Source organism: Zingiber officinale, chromosome 9A (assembly GCF_018446385.1).
Source record: "Zingiber officinale cultivar Zhangliang chromosome 9A, Zo_v1.1, whole genome shotgun sequence".
Classification (NCBI taxonomy): Eukaryota; Viridiplantae; Streptophyta; class Magnoliopsida; order Zingiberales; family Zingiberaceae; genus Zingiber; species Zingiber officinale.
Window position 1 is genome coordinate 106,936,367 of NC_056002.1, and position 19,886 is coordinate 106,956,252.

Sequence of the window (19,886 nt, forward strand, 5' to 3'; positions counted from 1 at the left end):
TTTTCTTTCCGCATCATATTAGTTATTTTTGAAAATAATACCAAATACAAGAGGCTTACGATTCTAGAATTTCGAATATGTTTTTCGATGTTGTGTTCTTTTGTTTTGTTTTTTTTCCCCTTGTGATTTGATTGTTCTTTTCGGTTAACCTAAAGTTATTTTAGGAAATTAAATATTAGCTTTCTATAAAAGGTTTTGTCTAGTCGGTGGTGGTTGCTCCCATATCCAAGAAGGCCATGTGCCTCGCTACGTCAGTACTGGGAACCGATTATGGAAATTAATATTTAATGGAATTAATAACTTAAGGTGATTTGGGTCGAACGTGTTAAGTTCCGCAGGAGATCCAAGTCAAAACCTAAAAGAACAAATAGATTAAGTTTTGGATCAAACGTGTTAAGTTCCACAGGCGATCCAAAATTTAATTTAAAAGAACACATGGTAGCTAGGAAAAGGTTCAGACCTTTGTACAAAATTTTTGTACAGTGGAACCTCTAGGTTTTCCAAGTAGCAACCAACAATTGGTTTCAGAGCTAGGGTTTTTCCTCTGTGTATTTGGTATTAGTTTAATTATGCACATGTCATACATAATTTAGGCAAGTTAATAGTAGGATGTGCTAACTTTGTGGATGCAGGATCCAACTATTATGACTTTTAGTTATTATGTGTGTGATTGGACCCTTGGACATGTCAAGGGTATTTATATGTGTGTGTATGATTGTATTAAAATACAGCAGAAGCTGTATTTAGTTTTATTAGGATTTTATTTTTGATCTAGATACATGTACATTCCTTTTATGGAATATAGGATCAAAATGTAAAATTCTATTTATGTCGCGGATCAAATCTTGCAAAGCGTGGAACCTTCTAAGGACCAGAGGCGCAGCGGAACTAGGAGCAAGATGGATGTGACAGCTAGACCCGGTGGCGGTGGCCAAATATGGCAGCAGCTTGGGATGACAACACATCGAGGACAACTAGAGATAAAAGCCATAATAGTTGAAAATTAGATTTTCTATTTATTGCTTTTATATTGTGATGTGTGTGCATGTTAGTTTACAAGTTTAGTAGGCTAGCATAGTTAAAATTCCTCATTTATAAATAACTAAGTGGGAGAGGGATTTTTAAGTAAATCCCATGGTCTCCATTACTGGTTTGTAAGTGATGCAAACAAGCTTGCGCGTTGGCTCTGAGTGCCTTCCTCCATAACGGATGAGCTTGTTTGTAGATCACTAGAACAAACTTCCATTATTGGATGACTATAGGAAGTTAATTAAGAGCGTGTGATCTTCCCCAATGGAAGGGGCATAATCTTATTAATGGACTTAGTGTCAAGTAATGGTATACACTTAGACACATCTAATAGTATCCTCCCCATCGGAGTCACTGCTATTATTTGTGTGACCAAATGATGCCAACTATTAATTTTATTTGTCAAAAAGTTAGGGTGACAAGATAATAAAATTAATGGGTTAAAACCCTCCTTTTACAAACGTCCACACTAACGTGACATACAAAATTCACGGTGTTATGAGGTGTTGGTTAATTTAAAATAGTATTGTTTGAGGAATCAATATTATTCTAAATTTAGAGTTCTGACCAAAAGTTATTTGTGATTCTTAGGATGACTTTCAACCCACTGTCCATCATACTTCAACAAAATAGACTTACTGGACCTAATTACATAGATTGGAAAAGAAACCTAGACATTGTTCTTACTGCTGAAAGCTATAAATTTGTACTGACTGAGCAGTGCCCTAAAGCACCTACTGGTGAATCTACCCAAGAGGAGATTGAATATCATAGGAAATGGGTAAAAGCAGATGAGATGGCGTGGTGTTACATTTTGGCTTCAATGTCAAATGTATTGCAACATCAGCATCAAGATTTACCAACAGCCTATGATATTATGAACAATCTCAAGGAACTCATTGGTCATCAGGATAGGGCTTCTAGGCAAGAAGCCATGCGAAAGATAATGATGACCACCATGCAAGAGGGTACTCGTAAGGGATCATATCCTAAAGATGATGGCTTATCCGAACGAGATATGATCCTTGGAGGAGAAATTGATGGGAAACCCAGTTGATATGATCCTCCAAACACTACCTAGAAGTTTTGAGCAATTCCTTTGAATTATAATATGAATAAAAGGGTATATTCATTGGCGGAACTCCTGAAATCAGCAGAAGGATTATTTCGTCACAATGCTCAAATTCACTATGCTGAAAATGGTTTTACCTCTAAGCCGAGAGGAAAGAAGAAGAAGAAACAAGTCGATTCAGCAAAGAAAGTGAATAAGTCTCAGAGTACGGGATTTAAAGATGGAGTGAAGAAGCCGAAGGGCAAGTGCTTCATCTGCAAGCAGCCAGGACATTGGAAGGCGGACTGTCCTCGTAGGAACCAAAACAAAGGTATATCTCATGCTCTAGTTGTTGAAACATGTTTAGCGGTGTTATCTACCAGCACCTGGTGTGTAGATACGGGAGCCACTGATCATGTCTGTAATTCCTTGCAGGAGTTCCAGGAAACCCGACGACTATCTGAAGGAGAAATTACCGTCTACATGGGCAATGCTACTAAGGTGGCAGCTGTTGCAGTGGGAGACGTCTACTTAACTTTTAGTAGAAATAGGAATTTGGTTTTAAGAAATTGTCTTTATGTACCCAGTTTTAGAAAGAATTTAATTTCAGTTTCTAAACTGTTTTTAGATGGATATTCAGTTTCTTTTAGTAACGATGTAGTTATTAAGAGAAATAAAGTGATTATCTGTTCTGGTACATTAGTTGGCAATTTATATACTTTAAATCCAATTTCTTCCACAAAGCAAAACATGGAAATTTATAACTCATCTTCTAACTCAAATAAAAGAAAAGAACCTTCGGAAATGAACCAAGCATATCTTTGGCATCTAAGGCTTGGTCATATTAACTTAAATAGGATTCAGAGGCTTATAGCCGATGGACTTTTGGGTTCATTAGAGTTGGAAAATTTTCCAACTTGTGAATCCTGCTTGGAAGGTAAAATGACCAAGAGGCCGTTCAAGGCCAAGGGGTATAGAGCCAAAGAAGTGTTAGAGTTGGTTCACTCTGATTTGTGTGGTCCTATGTGTAGGACCGTTAGATTCGATAGAGGGGGGGGGGGGTGAATATCGATTCGAAAACTTAGAGTATAAACGCAGCGGAAAAGTAAAATAGACACAAATGTTTTTTACTTCGTTCGGAGCCTGTGACGACTCCTACTCGAAGGCCCGTGGTCCTTGACCACTTTCGTTGGGCAATCACTAACAAATCGAAATATGATTACAGAATGAATACAGGAAATGCTAGTGAAAATAAAGCAATACCGACAAGGAAATTAAATAAAAACTGAAGGAGCACTTTGTCGGAGCGTTGTTGGCATCGCACTAAACGTCGAGCAGCAAGACCAGCAGTAGAAGAGTTCTCAGATGAATTGTTGATGAAGCTCCTGCCTGGGGCTTCTTTTATATGCTGTTCCGGGCGCCTGGAATGCGACGTAGCTGCAAAAATCGTGATGCTCCACGTGGCGACGACTCGGCTGGATATAATTTGCCTTCCGGGCGCCCGGATCCCTTCCGGGCGCCCGGACCTCCGGGCGCCCGGATCCCCTCCGGGCGCCCGGACCACCTTGTTCCAGAAATCTCCTTTTTCCTGCAAAACAAAGTTAGTCCGAGGCAATATATATCCTGCAAAACAGATTATTAGCACATTTATAATAGTATGAATTAGCATAAGTTAGTATGACTTAGATTCCGTCTTTCCGAGACCGGAATCTAGTCACGATCTCGACTTAGATATCAGAAATGGATCTAAGCCGGATCGACACCTAATGTTCCCTTCCCGGGAACGCGTCCTCGCAGTCACTCCCCTCCAGTGACTTACCTCACTTACCTGCCAGACGTCCGGTCAGCCCGTCGACCCGTCTGGACTTCTCGCCAACCGTCCGGTCGACCCGCTTGGACTTCTCGCCAAGCGTCCGGTCAGCCCGTCGACCCGCTTGGACTTCTCGCCAAGCGTCCGGTCAGCCCGTCGACCCGCTTGGACTTCTCGCCAGCTATCCGGTCAGCCCGTCGACCTAGCTGGACTTCGTGCCAGACATCCAGTCAGCCCGTCGACCTGTCTGGACTTCTCCTGCACACTCGATCAAAGTGTCAGACAACAACAAAGCTAACTTAACCTATTTGTCATTCATCAAAACCTAGGTTAGACCGTTAGTGCTACCTGCACCAACAATCTCCCCCTTTTTGATGGAATGACAACCTGGTTAAGTTAGTGAAAGAACGCAAAAAACAGGTACATCTCTTTTAAAGTTAGTTTTAGTGTTTTCAATTTTGGTTTATCTAACTTAACCACCTAACCCTCCCCCTTTGGCATTCATCAAAAAAACAAGGGTAAGCAATCATAGTGTAGAGTTATTGTAAAAAAAATAAGCACAGATTTTTTGAAATGTCAAGATAATCTGGGGGAATTTAAGCTTTTGAAAATTTGTTTAAAGCATTAGCTTTTAGCTTTTAGAAAGCTAGCTAAGTTTAGATAGTTTCATTTACAAACATAAGTTTTCAAACACCAAAATTCCAAAACTAAGTTTGAAAAATTTATTTTTCCAAAAACTGATTTATTTTTCAACACTAAGTTTGTAAACGATTTAATTTAAAACTTAAGTTTTGACAATGATTTAAGTTTGAAAAATCTAACTTTCATAATTTTCAACACTGAGTTTTTGCAAATCAAATTTCAGTTTGCAAATATTGATTTTGAACTTTACTTTTAGTTTTCAAAGGAGTTTGGTAGAACTAATTTTGATAAAGTAAAATAATTAAATCTAATTTTCAAAAATCAAAATTTTAAAGTTCAAAAGTACTAGTTTCAAAACCATAGTTTAAAATACTTGAAAAGTTGAGTTTTCAAAGACTAAGTAAAAAGGATAAAAAGTTTGTGATTTAAAACAAACAATTTTGAGTTGATTTAAAAAATTTCACAATTTTAAGCAAGTTGATTTTGAAAATTGATTTTTAAACTTTGATTTTCAAAATTAAGGAAAATGATTTTGAGAAGCTTAGTTTGTAAACTTAAGTTTTGAAAAATCTAATTTCCACAATTTTCAAAACTAAGTTAAATCTAATTTTCAAAATCGATTTTCAATAAAAAGTAAAACCCAATTCTTAAAAACAACTTAGTTTTATAAGAGTTAGTTTTCAAAAGTAGGTTTAAGAAATTTTTAAGAAAACATTTTTCAAACAAAATTTAAAATATTTTATATAAAGGGAAATTTTTAATTAATTCCTCCCCCTGAACCTGACATAAAATTTGAAAATATTTGCTAAAAAATATTCAAAGTAGATATATATATATTTTTTAAATTGAGGTAGAATTTTCTAGAGAGATTTTAAAGAGAAGATTAAAAAATAGCACTTAAAGAGATAATTAAAAAATAAACCTCCCCCTTAATTTGATACTCCTTTAATTTATTAATCCTCCTTATTTATTACTTCCCCTTAATATAAAATTTTACAACCGTAACATATTTTCGTACCTAAGTGTTTTAGACGATTGTATAATTATCTTTCTAAAATTGTTCATTTAAATTTGACTAACCGTAATTAATGTTAGATTAAGTTGAAATAAATTAACCTTTAGTGTAATGTTAAGTAAGATAAGTTGTTATTAATTCAATAATTGATCAATATTAATAATTTATTGATTAAATCTTGCTATAATCTAAATTTTGTATTAATTGATGAAGGTGTTAGTTATAATTTAACTTTTCTTTACTTCCTTTTAAGTTGGATTGACTTAGTTTGAAGTTGGTGGTAATTTGAAGTTAAACTCGTTATTAAACAAGGTTAAGTAAGGTTTAATTTAAGTCAAACTTTAATTATGTTTTAATAAAAATAATTAATATTTTAAAGGTTGATTAAGAAAAATGACTTAGAGTAATTTTAATATTTTTACTAAGGTTAAACCTAGGTTCTGATCAAATTAAGGTTAGTTCTCAAATAAAGTTAAACTTAAATAGTTAAGTTCTACTTATTAATTACATAATTAAGTTTAAAGTTAAAGTTAATGGAATTTAAGTTTTTAAGTTAGGTGTCTAAGTTTTAAATGAATTTAAAAGAATTATAATAATTATTATTTTTAAGGGATTTCTAACAGGATTTTAAAATGATTTTTATAATTATTTAATGACAATTAATATATGTTCAATTCAGTTTTGATTTTAGATTAAAATTAATATCAGTGATTAATTTAGCTTTAAGATTTAAGTTTAAGTTAAATTTTTAAGTTTTAATTTTCAATTAGGTTAAATTAAGTTGAAAAGTAATGTTTAAATTAAGTTTTAATGAGTTTTAATTTAAGATCTAATTTTCAGTTAAGTTAAATTAAAAAATAATTTTAAGGTTAAAATGATGTTTAAGATTAAAAATGAGTTTAAAGTCAAAATAATAATTTTTAAAGTGAAAATAGTCTATAGAAATAATTTATTATTATTACTATTTTTTTTTTAAGTTAAAAGAATTTTATTATAGTGAAAAAATAAGAATAATTTTTCAAAATGATACATAATTTTTAAAATAGTTTTTAAATGATTTTTAAAAGTTTTTAAAATAATTTTTGAAATAATTAAAATAATTTAAAAATATAATTTTAAAAATAATTTTAAGTTAAAATAATTTTTAAGTTAAAATAATTTTTAAGTTAAAATAATTTTTATGTTAAAATAATTTTTAAAATAACAATAATTTTTAAAAGGTTTTAAAAGAATTTTTAAAGTTTTTGAAAATGATTTTTAAAAGAGTTTTTTAAAAATAATTTTTAAAATGTTTTAAAAGAATTTTTAAAAGAATTTTTAAAAGTTTTTTAAAATGATTTTTAAAATAATTTTTAAAATGTTTTAAAAGAATTTTTAAAAGAATTTTTAAAAGTTTTTTAAAATGATTTTTCAAAGAGTTTTTTTTTTAAAATAATTTTTAAAAGAATTTTTTAAAGTTTTTAAAATGATTTTTAAAAGAGTTTTTTAAAATAATTTTTAAAAGAATTTGGAAATAATTTTAAAATAATTTTTAAGTTTAGAATAAAATTTTTATGTTAAATATAAAATTTTTAAAGTTAAATTTAAAAATATTTTTTAAAGTTAATTTTTGTTTTAAAATAATTTTTTTTAAAGTTAATTTAATTTTTTAAAATAATTTTTAAAGTTAATTTAATATTAAAATTTTTTTTAAAATTAATTTAGTTTTAATTCAAAATTTAATTTTTAATTAATTCAAAATTTAAATTTAATTTGAAATTCAAAATTTAATTTTAATTAATTTTAATTTAATTTGAAATTTGAAATTTAATTTTAATTTGAAATTCAATTTAAAATTTGAAATTTAATTTTAATTAATTTTAATTTAATTTGAAAATTAATTTGATCCTTATTCATCTCACCCGATCTAGATTATCAATCAGGGAATCCTATAATTTTGTTAGATGAATTAGATTTAATTACAGAGTTTGGTTTAACTTTTGTTAGATTCAGGTTTAGCTTTGGTCTCAACAAATAGGCATTCTTCGGATAAACTTCTAAGCTTGGTGAGTCACTTGGACGTCATTAGAAGTAGCCAACCTTTCGAGGTTTTCCGAATAGTCCAATCCACGGAGCTTAGTATTAAATCTTGGTCTAACTAGTTAGGATCCATTTAAGGGTAGCTTCGGTCAGTTCCACTTGGCCAAATGCACCAGATCGAAGCCATATCTTTCTAGACATGCGATGCCCAAGCTTCCCTAACGTACTATCATCCAAAAACTTCACCAGTACCATGATTCAAGTTAAACTTGGTCTCTTTTTAACTAATCCTAATTACCCTGCCGGGTTAGTTTGTTTGGGTTATCCTGTCGGGTAAGTTAGTTTTAGAGGTGCCAGCTATTCTGGAGCCTCCCCCTAAATCATTGGTCTTTAATTTAAGATTTTTGTATAATTAGAGTTGGTTTTAGTTAAGTTGTAATGTTTAATTTGTAATTTAAATTTAAGTTTTTAATTTTGAATTAATTAAATTGGTCAAATTATCTTTCTTTAAGATAGTGTATTTAATATTTGAATGTTCTTTCAATTTCAATTTTATTGGGTTAATTGAATTATCTTTCTTTAATAGCTTATTTTTAAAGTTTAAGTTTTTATTTATTTTTAAATTTGAATTAACTAAACTGTTTGAATTATATTTTCTTAACAGTTTATCTTTTAGCTTTTTATTAATTGTTAATTTTGAAATTTCTAGATTATTTTTGTTTAATATGTTATCTTTAACATTTAATTTTAAGTTTGTTAAATTCCGTTTTGATTTTATCCTTATATTTTCTTTGCCTTTTAAATTGATATGGTTAATTGAATTTATTGGATTAGTTTTATCTTTAAAGTTTAATTTCTTATTAATTAAATTATCTTGGTTTTGGATAGCATTTTCTAGATTAATATTGTCTAGATTAAATAATTTATTAATTTTATCTAGATCGATATTGACCTTGTCATCTTTTTTGTTTGAATTTTCAAATTTGTTTAGGTTTAAATTCAAATTTTTAGATTTATTAATTATTTTCAGATTTTCTATATTTTCTAAAGTAATTATATTTGTTTTATCAGAAAATATCCTAGAGGTATTTTTGCAAGTATTGTCATGTACACTATTTTCACATATACTTTCAGACATATCCAAATTAACAGGCACATATTTTAAACTACTACTAGCAAGGGTGTTTTGGTAAATATTACTAACCTTGAGCGCAACCCCTAATTCAGCAGGCTTTTCCGTTGGATCTGACTCGAGTCTGGATTCGACTTTAACTTGATCTTCTAGCTCCATCGGCATCTCGTGAAGCTTGATCAACTGGGTCCACAGCTCATATGCGTTCTTGTACTTTTCTAATCTGCATAAAATATTGTTAGGTAAAACATTACAAATAATGTTACTTACCTTTTTGTTCAGTTCCGAGTTTTGAGAAGGTTTCCTCAAAATTAGCATATAATCGATGTCTACGCTTCCTAAGAAGCATTCCATTAATCGCTTCCAGTAGTTGAAGTCTTCATGATCGTATGGTGGTGGTTCGCAGGGGTTCCGTCCTTCTAGAAGAGTCATAATTTCTTGCACACAGAGAAACAAACAAAAGATCCCAAGACTTGGTCTTGGATTAGCAGTGCCAAAAAAATAATATTTCACTATTTACGAAAAAAATAATAAAATATTATTAAAATATTAATAAGAAATATTATTTCAAATTTTTGAAAATGTAATATCTTGTCAATACTAAGCAATGGTGAAGAGATGACGATGTATTTTTCAAAAATAGTTTTGGAGGGAAAAAAATGAAAGGCGTAAAGTTTTATTTTAAAGACAAACGATATCTAATTTTTCTTTCAAAAAGTCCCCCCTTTGCCTGATTGGTGGTTGCACCAAATCAGAGCGGTACCTGCTCTGATACCACTTGTAGGACCGTTAGATTCGATAGAGGGGGGGGGTGAATATCGATTCGAAAACTTAGAGTATAAACGCAGCGGAAAAGTAAAATAGACACAAATGTTTTTTACTTCGTTCGGAGCCTGTGACGACTCCTACTCGAAGGCCCGTGGTCCTTGACCACTTTCGTTGGGCAATCACTAACAAATCGAAATATGATTACAGAATGAATACAGGAAACGCTAGTGAAAATAAAGCAATACCGACAAGGAAATTAAATAAAAACTGAAGGAGCACTTTGTCGGAGCGTTGTTGGCGTCGCACTGAACGTCGAGCAGCAAGACCAGCAGTAGAAGAGTTCTCAGATGAATTGTTGATGAAGCTCCTGCCTGGGGCTTCTTTTATATGCTGTTCCGGGCGCCTGGATCCCTTCCGGGCGCCTAGAATGCGACGTAGCTGCACAAACCGTGATGCTCCACGTGGCGACGACTCGGCTGGATATAATTTGCCTTCCGGGCGCCCGGATCCCTTCCGGGCGCCCGGACCTCCGGTTGCCCGGATCCCCTCTGGGCGCCCTGACCACCTTGTTCCAGAAATCTCCTTTTTCCTGCAAAACAAAGTTAGTCCGAGGCAATATATATCCTGCAAAACATATTATTAGCACATTTATAATAGTATGAATTAGCATAAGTTAGTATGACTTAGATTCCGTCTTTCCGAGACCGGAATCTAGTCACGATCTTGACTTAGATATCCGAAATGGATCTAAGCCGGATCGACGCCTAATGTTCCCTTCCCGGGAACGCGTCCTCGCAGTCACTCCCCTCCAGTGACTTACCTCACTTACCTGCCAGACGTCCGGTCAGCCCGTCGACCCGTCGACCCGTCTGGACTTCTCGCCAAGCGTCCGGTCAGCCCGTCGACCCGCTTGGACTTCTCGCCAAGCGTCCGGTCAGCCCGTCGACCCGCTTGGACTTCTCGCCAGCTATCCGGTCAGCCCGTCGACCTAGCTGGACTTCGTGCCAGACATCCGGTCAGCCCGTCGACTTGTCTGGACTTCTCCTGCACACTCGATCAAAGTGTCAGACAACAACAAAGCTAACTTAACCTATTTGTCATTCATCAAAACCTAGGTTAGACCGTTAGTGCTACCTGCACCAACAATATGTCTGTCCAGGCAAGAGGAGGTTTTGAATATTTTGTCTCTTTCATAGACGATTATTCAAGATATGGATACATTTACCTAATGCGCCGCAAGTCCGAGTGCTTTGATAAGTTCAAAGAATACAAGGCTGATGTGGAGAAACGACTAGGTAAAAGTATCAAGACACTACGGTCAAATCGTGGTGGCGAATACCTTTTAGGAGAGTTTAGGAATTACTTATCAGAGGCCGGGATTCAATCCCAACTGTCCGCACCTGGTACACCCCAACAGAATGGTGTGGCAGAACGAAGGAATAGGACTCTTATCGAGATGGTTAGATCGATGATGAGTTATTCAGAATTACCAAATTCATTTTGGGGATATGCTCTGGAAACAACAGTGTATGTTCTGAACTTAGTACCTTCTAAATCAGTTTCTTCTACTCCCATAGAATTGTGGAATGGGCGAAAACCCAGTCTAAGACATATTCGGATTTGGGGTAGTCCAGCACATGTGCTGAAACCAGATGCTGATAAGTTAGAATCCCGTACAGAAGTTCGCGTGTTTGTAGGATATCCCAAAGGAACGAAAGGTGGTTTATTTTATAGTCCTAAAGACCGAAGGTCATTGTTAGCACCAATGCCCGCTTTTAAAAGAAGACTATATAATGGATCACAAGCCCAAGAGCAAAGTTGTTTTAGAAGAACTTAGAGAGGACACGTCTACTTCAGTATCAACAGACAAGATGAAGTACCACAAGAGCGCAACACGTGTCACACATGATACACAACCATAGACGGTGCCTCGTCATAGAGGGTTGTAAGGCAAACTGAAAGATTCATGTTTTGGGAGAGTCTTGGACTTGATCCCGGTAAACATGAACCTGATCCACGAACATATGATGAAGCACTCCAAGATATAGATGCGAATCTTGGCAAAGACAATAAATTTGAAATAGAGTCTATGTACTCTAATAAGGTCCAGGAGCTTGTAGAACCACCGATGGTGTAAAAGCCGTTGGATGCAAGTGGATCTACAAAAGGAAAAGAGGGATAGACGGGTAGGTAGAAACCTTCAAAGCTAGGCTTGTTGAAAGGGTACTCGTAAAGAGGGAATCGATTATGAGGAAACCTTTTCACCGGTAGCCATGCTTAAGTCTATCCGGATACTCTTATCCATTGCTGCTCATATGGATTATGAGATTTGGCAAATGGATGTCAAGACAGCTTTCCTTAATGGAAGTCTTGAAGAGAACATCCATATGAAGCAACCAGAAGGGTTCATTGAAAAAGGCAAAGAGCATCTAGTGTGCAAGTTCAATCGGTCCATTTATGGACTGAAGCAAGCTTCAAGGTCTTGGAACATCCGGTATAATGAAGTAATCCAGTCGTATGGATTTAATCAGTGTCCGGATGAGTCTTGTGTATACAAGAAGTGTAACGGAAACGTGGTGGTATTTCTTGTACTATATGTAGATGATATTTTGTTAATTGGCAACAATGTCAAGGTATTATCAGACGTAAGGGTATGGTTGTCCAAACAATTTGATATGAAGGACTTAGGAGAGTGTGCACACATTCTTGGGATCAAAGTGATAAGGGATCGCAAGAAAAGAATGTTGTGTCTGTCCCAAGCTTCATATATAGATTCAATCCTTGCTCGTTTTAGTATGCAGGATTCCAAGAAAGGTTTCTTACCTTTTAGGCATGGAATAGCTCTATCTAAAGAGATGTCTCCAAAGACATCAAAGGAGATAGAAGACATGAAAGCAGTTCCTTATTCTTCGGCTGTAAGAAGCCTTATGTATGCAATGCTATGTACGAGACCTGATATTTGTTTTGCCGATGGTCAGCAGATATCGAGTAACCCCGGACAAGGACATTGGATCATGTAAAGCATATATTAAAGTACCGAGAAGGACTAGAGATTATATGCTAATTTACCAAGCGACGATTTGCTCCTGGGTTACACTTGATTGATTTCCAATCGATAGGGATGAGTAAGTCTACATCGAGCTATGTGTTTACTTTAAGAGGTGGAGCCATTTCATGGAGGAGTGTTAAGGAGAAAGTATCGGACTCAACCATGGAAGTCGAGTATGTAGCAGGCAGGCAAAGAAGCAGTATGACTCAGGAACTTTCTAATGGACTTAGGTGTGATTCCTGGTTTGCCCAAAATTATCACAATTTATTGTGATAATAGCGGTGCAGTTGCAAACTCGAAGGACCCACGAGCTCATAAGGCAAGTAAACATATAGAGCGCAAGTACCACCTGATACGAGATATCGTGAAGCGAGGAGAAGTTGTCATCGCCAAGATTGCATCAGCGGATAACCTGGCAGATCCTTTCACTAAGGCCCTTCCGGCGAAAGCTTTTGATCGGCATGTGGAGGGAATGAGAATCAGATGTATGGTAGAAGATATGGCAGCTTAGTCATTAGTATAAGTGGGAGATTGTTGGAGTGTATACTGAAAGCCTAAGCTTTTGTAAACATTTATGTGAAATAAAGAATCACATTTGGTCAATTAATCTACATTTGTTTGTAGTTGTTCAATTAATTTATATTGTAGATAACATAGTATGTGGTGTCACATATAGAAGATGATGTTATTAGTACCTTATAAATTATAAACAGTAGCTCACGACCAAAATGGAAAGGAACAAACCATTGGAAGGTCGTAGTGTAATTAGGAATTAGTTTATCTTGACTATATAATTACACTAGTACACTTAGAGTGTATTGAGTAGGACCATTTGAGGTTGTTTCTTTTATACTGACTTTATAAAGAAACAAAGACCTCGGTTATTATGGAAGTGTGTGCTCTTAATCCTAATATAATAACAAACACATATATTTGATATTTATTTCTTTAATTTATCAATGGGTGAGATTTAGTTCGATGAATCAATAAGCCTGATAAGTTGGGAAATGGTATCACTTATAGTGTGTGTTGTTGATTATAGAAGGAAACTGTGTCCTAGAGATACTAGGTTGATAATGTCCTCAAGAGGAGCTCATAAGGATTGTCATGTTAAACCCTGCAGGTGGACTTAGTCCGACATGATGATAAGGTTGAGTGGTACTACTCTTGGACTAAGATATTAATTAAATGAGTTGTCAGTAATTCACTTAATTAGTGGACATTCGATATCTTAAACACAGGGAGACTAACATACTCATAATAAGAAGGAGCCCAAAAATGTAATTTGGGATTGGTGCGGTAGTTCAATAATAGTTCTTTAGTGGAATGAATTATTATTGATAAAATTAAGTTGTGTGTTCGGGGCGAACACGGGATGTTTAATTTTATCGGGAGATCAAAACCAATTCCTCCTCTCGGTCCCTATCGTAGTCTCTTATTTATAGAGTACTATACCCACCTATACCCACCTTCATACCCATGAGAAGGGGGCCGGCCAAGCTAGCTTGTGGTTCAAGCTAGGGCCGGCCAAAACTTGATTCATGGGTGGCCGGCCCTAGCTTGAACTCAAGCTTAGGTGGCCGGCCCCCATTAAATTTAAAAGAATTTTAATTTTAATTTTTATTATGTGGAAGATATAATTTATTACAGGGAATTAAAATTAAAATATCTCTCTTTAAAAGATCTACAAAAGATTAAAAGAAAGAGATTAGATCTCTTTCCTTATTTGTAGATTGGAAAGATATTTTATTTTTTCTCTCTGAAAAATTATTCACATGTTGAAAATTAAAATTATAGAAATTTCTTTTTATTAACCATGAAGAGATTTTTAAAGAGAAATTTTAATTTTTAAAATTTCCGGAAACAAATTAGGAAGTTTTAATTGTTGATTAAAACTTATCTAATTTATCTGTTTTATGTGGCCGGCCATTAGAGATTAATTTGGGAAATTTTATTTTATTTTTCTCAATTAAATCATGTCAAGGGAATTAAGGAAATTTTATTATAATTAAATTTCCTAATTTGCCTAGGCCAAGGAATATAAAAGAAGGGGTGAGCGTGCCTTCATGAGATACAACCCTCTATTATTTCTCTCCCTCTTTTATTCCTTGGAGTGGCCGGCCATCCTCTTCCTCTCTCCCTCTTTGTGGTGGCCGAAACTCTCAAAGGCTTGGAGCTCTTGTGGCGGCCGGATACTACTTGGAGAAGAAGAAGAAGAAGAAGAAGGAGAGAAAGCTAGCATCTCTTGGAGCTTGGTTGGTATTTTGTTCTTCATCCTTGGTTAAGCTTTTTGTGGCCGAACCTAGCTAGGAGGAGAAGAAGGTGGTTGGTGGTTTCTCATCTCGGAAGATCGTTGCCCACACAACGTCCGAGGTTAGAAGAGGAATACGGTAGAAGATCAAGAGGTCTCTCTAAAAGGTATAACTAGTAATTTTTCTTTCCGCATCATACTAGTTATTTTTGGAAATAATACCAAATACAAGAGGCTTACGATTCTAGAATTTCGAATATGTTTTTCGATGTTGTGTTCTTTTGTTTTGTTTTTTTTCCCTTGTGATTTGATTGTTCTTTTCGGTTAACCTAAAGTTATTTTAGGAAATTAAATATTAGCTTTCTATAAAAGGTTTTGTCTAGTCGGTGGTGGTTGCTCCCATATCCAAGAAGGCCATGTGCCTCGCCACGTCAGTACTGGGAACCGATTATGGCAATTAATATTTAATGGAATTAATAACTTAAGGTGATTTAGGTCGAATGTGTTAAGTTCTGCAAGAGATCCAAGTCAAAACCTAAGAGAACAAATAGATTAAGTTTTGGATCAAACGTGTTAAGTTCCGCAGGCGATCCAAAATTTAATTTAAAAGAACACATGGTAGCTAGGAAAAGGTTCAGACCTTTGTATAAAATTTTTGTACAGTGGAACCTCTAGGTTTTTCGAGTAGCAACCAACACACGCTTGTTGTCAGAGGATGTCCCTCGATGTTTCCTTTGTCCTTTTGTCTCTTCTGTTCCCGAGCCGAGCGTCTGGCCGCTCGGCAGTCCCCTCACGTCCGACCGGACATAAGTACTGATCCGCTCGGGAGATTTCAAGTCGTGTGCTCGGATGAAACTGTTCACAGTATTACTGCTTGATGCCTTCGGCCGAGCGGGCTACCCGCTCGGCCATACGACCCTGTTCAACATGAGCGTCGGAACCCCGACTCCCCGTTGGGGTGTCTTTGCTTCCGTTCGGAACTTTCGGCCGGTCGCCCCAATCTCTATCCGCTCGACCAAGCCTCTGGTTGACCTCTTATCTTTCAACCTCTACGTGGCGTTGACTCTGCTTAAAAGGGGGACCCCCATCCTCACTGCAGGATCAATTCAGTTTTAGATTTATTCTTATTTATATGCATATTCGAGTTTTGTGAGTTCGATAGCCCTTACTAAGCAATTTTGCTTATAGTCACATTTCCTCTTACTGCAGATAAAGGAAAGGAAAAGCTATAGCGAAGGAAGACGACAAGGAGGTGCGGATGGATGTTTTATGTTTGGACTATGGAAGCCTTGGCAATTAGCTTAAAATTCATTAAGATTTTGTATTGAATATTTTATGTTTTAGAACTTTTCCTTTTAATTGCTATGAACATTTGTTCCATTGTTTGAGTTGTATTATTATTGCATGCATGATCAGATTAATATATATTTTGTTTTTAGCATGTTCAGATTGATGTATAGTTTTAGTTGTGAACATAAGCCTGAGTAGTATGTATAGATGAATTATTTATGTTTTCCGCTATTACATATTGTATGCTTTGAGTTCTTGAAAGTTTTAAGTATAGATATTTTCATGTGAGCAACATTAGTTAAGATAAGTTAGTAGTCCAGTAGCGCTCCACCCTCCATAGACTAGTAGTGAGGAGGGTGGGGTGTTACAAGTTGATATCAGAGCAGTCCCCATTCTCCAGCATCACACACACATTAGCATCAGCCTTGCCGTCTTCAAGTAAGAATGTATTTATACTTTCTTTTATGCTTTTCCTTTATTATTTGTAGTATAGAGAAATTCTTAGAAGTATTTACTTATATGTGCAGATTTCTTTTGTGTTCTATGCATGATTGTGTGTTACCTAGTTAGTTTCACTTATAGATGCATATGGAAAAATACCCTATCAGTATTTTGAGTTTAAGAAAAGTATAAGAAAGATAAAGAAAAGAAAGAAAAAGGCCAAGGCCTTAAGTACATCCCAAAGTCAAGACTTTAGGAATTTTGGCACACAAGGTATTTGTTAAAATGCCAAGGCATTTAAAGAAGAAGTAATTAAGATATTTTACTTTGAAAAGTCAGAAATAACACTTAAAGTGAGTAGTGGAACTCACCGGCCACAGACTGGTGAAGAGCTGGTCAGCAGGCCATTAGTCGCTGAGCACTATCTGAACAGCATCAAGGCACAACAAACGCAACTCAAGCCAGTCAAGATAGAGGACAAGATAGCAGGGAGTCAGAAGCCCCAGGCAAGTAAGAAGAATTGGAAAGGGCAAAGATAACAAAAGGAAACGATGGAATACAGGAGGCAGCCAAAAGGGAGGTCCAGTAGACAAGCAGGCCAAGTTCCCTCCCTGCCCTAAATATGGGAGAACACACCCAAGGACGTGTCTTTTGGGCGTCACAGGATGCTATACTTGCGGGCAAGAAGGACATAGGTCCAAGGACTGCCCTAACAAGTACAAAGCATCCCAGCAGCAGGCGGTGCAATACGGGAACAAGCCTCAGTTACACTACACGCCTGTAACTCTGGACGGACCTCAGCTCAGTCAAGGAAGGTTGGAAGCCCCACCAGTTTCAGCCAGTGCCAGAGTATTCTCCTGCACTAAAGAGGAAGCTGCTAGTGCCTCCACAGTCGTAACAGGATTTTGACGTTATTCTGGGTATGGATTTCCTCAGCAAGTACAGTGCTTCAGTGGACTGCCGCAGAAGGGAAGTAATTTTCAGCCCAGAAGGTGAACCATCCTTTGAGTTCACGGGAGTCTCGAAGAGGAAGACCCAGGAATTCTTCCCTAACAGCTCAGCAGATGTTAGCTAAAGGATGTACTAGTTTTCTTGTGTACATTGTGAATGCAGAAGAACAAGAAAGACCCAAGCAGGAGGATGTTCGGGTAGTCTGTGAGTATCCAGAGGTATTTCCAGAAGAGCTACCTGGACTACCTCCTAACAGAGAAGTGGAGTTCGAAATTGAGTTGGTTCCTGGTGTTGATACAGTCTGACCTGGCTGTTGTTTTGATGTTGACACTGATTTAAGTTTGTATCAGATATTAATTAAACTCAGACTGATTGATGATCAAGGATGATCATGAGGAGAGGAAAAGTCCAAGTACGGATACTTGGCACGCAAAGTCAGAGAGGGCTCGGTAGCTCGTTCTCTGGACCGGACGAAGTCGGAGAGGGCTCGGCAGCTCGTTCTCCGGACTAGGTCAGAGAGGGCTCGGTAGCTCGTTCTCTGGACCGGACGAAGTCGGAGAGGGCTCGGCAGCTCGTTCTCCGGACTAGGTCAGAGACGGCTCGGTAGCTCGTTCTCTGGACCGGACAAAGTCGGAGAGGGCTCGATAGCTCGTTCTCCGACTAGGTCAGAGGGCTCGAGCTCGCTCTCGAATCGACAAAGTCGGAGAGGGCTCTAGCTCGCTCCTGGAACGGACAAAGTCGAGTTGGAAACTTGGCTCGACGAAGTCGAGAGGGCTTGGTAGCTCGTTCTCGAGGCGTTAGGGTTGATCGGAGGCTCTAAAACTAACACAAGGATATTGGATCGGTCTGCTGACCGATCCGGATACTGTTGTTCGATCGCATCGATCCAGGATATGAGTCACCGATCGGTCTCGTGATCGATCGCGACCACACGTAAAGTCTCGGTTATCTCGACGGTCTGGGACCGATCAAGAACTACGTACATTCGTGGGTTATCTGATCGGTCTACCGATCGAAAGAAGCGATCAGAAACACTGGGACTCAAAGCGAGAGGGGATCGGTCTGGACCGATCCACCTATAGGTGATCGGTCCACGCATCGATCGGATTTTTCTCGACCGATCGTGATGAGTCCCGATCGGTCTAGAGAGCTATGGATCGGTGACCGATCCACAACTTGTCATTTGTTTCTGCCGCTTCTCGATTTTTCTGATTCACTTGATCAAATCATCTGCCGTGAGATTTTTAAGTTGCAGGTATCGTGCCATTGGTTAATTTCAAATGAAGCTCCATCGGAAGAATAAGAACAAGTGCCCTTTATGCTGTATTTCACCGCAAGTGATGCAATTCGGGCTTCAACGATCACAGCTTGACTCTTGCTCATTGGTTCGAGCTCAGAGACACCAGTGAAGACCATGGATGGTATTGGTGTGAATTCAGAGAACCAGATGAGAAGGAAGAGTGATTGGCGACGCCTGGGTTGGTTGCAGCGATTTGACACAGGTGACAGTGATTCGGGACAGTGAGAAAGCAGAATAAGAAGAAGGAAGAAGAGAGGTTTGCTAAGGTTCTGGAAAAACTCTCTGTCGATCAAGAGGCTGTGTTGTTGTGCTCTTGATTGAAGACTTCCTTCTGTCTTTGCATGTGTTTTGCTTCGTGGCTGTAAGTTTCATTTGTTCATTCCGTTAGCCACAAAACTCTGTAAGTCATTGTGCTTTGTTTTCAAATCTATTCTGTTACTTTTGTGGAGAGGTTACTCCACCGAGAAGGAGAAACACTTAGCCGGATTTTGTCCGGGGTGTGATCTACCGAAAGATCAAGGGATCGTCCACCTTACAGACACGTCGAGGAGTAGGGGCAAGTTATCCCCGAACCTCGTACATCGTTTTGTTAGTGGTGGTTTGTTCTTTTCCTTGCATCAGTTTTTATTTTACTTATTTTCGTTGTGCTAACAAACTCTTGTGAGGAAATTGATTGGATTTTTAAAGGAGGCTATTCACACCCCCCCTCTCTAGCCATCCAAAGGTCCTAACAAGTGGTATCAGAGCAAGGCGCTCTTCATCTGGATTAACACCCTAAAGAGCAAGAAGATGGCTATGAAGGAAGGTTTTAGTACCAATCGCCCACCCTACTTCAATGGAGCGGATTTCCAATATTGGAAGAGTCGTATAGAGTTTTATCTCAAGACCGACATCTCCATGTGGTTCTCGGTCAAGGAAGGTTTCACACCTCCGAAGGATGAAGAAGGTAAGGAACTAGAGTCGTCGAGGTGGTCCGCCGAGCAAACTCGCAAAGGACAAGCCGATGCCAAGGTGGTGGTCACACTACAATGTGGAATAGCCAAAGATCAGCTTGTCAAGGTAGGTCCATTCGTGAGTGCAAAGGATTTGTGGAACAAGCTCATCGAGCTCCAAGAAGGAACTCGAGACTCTCGGATCG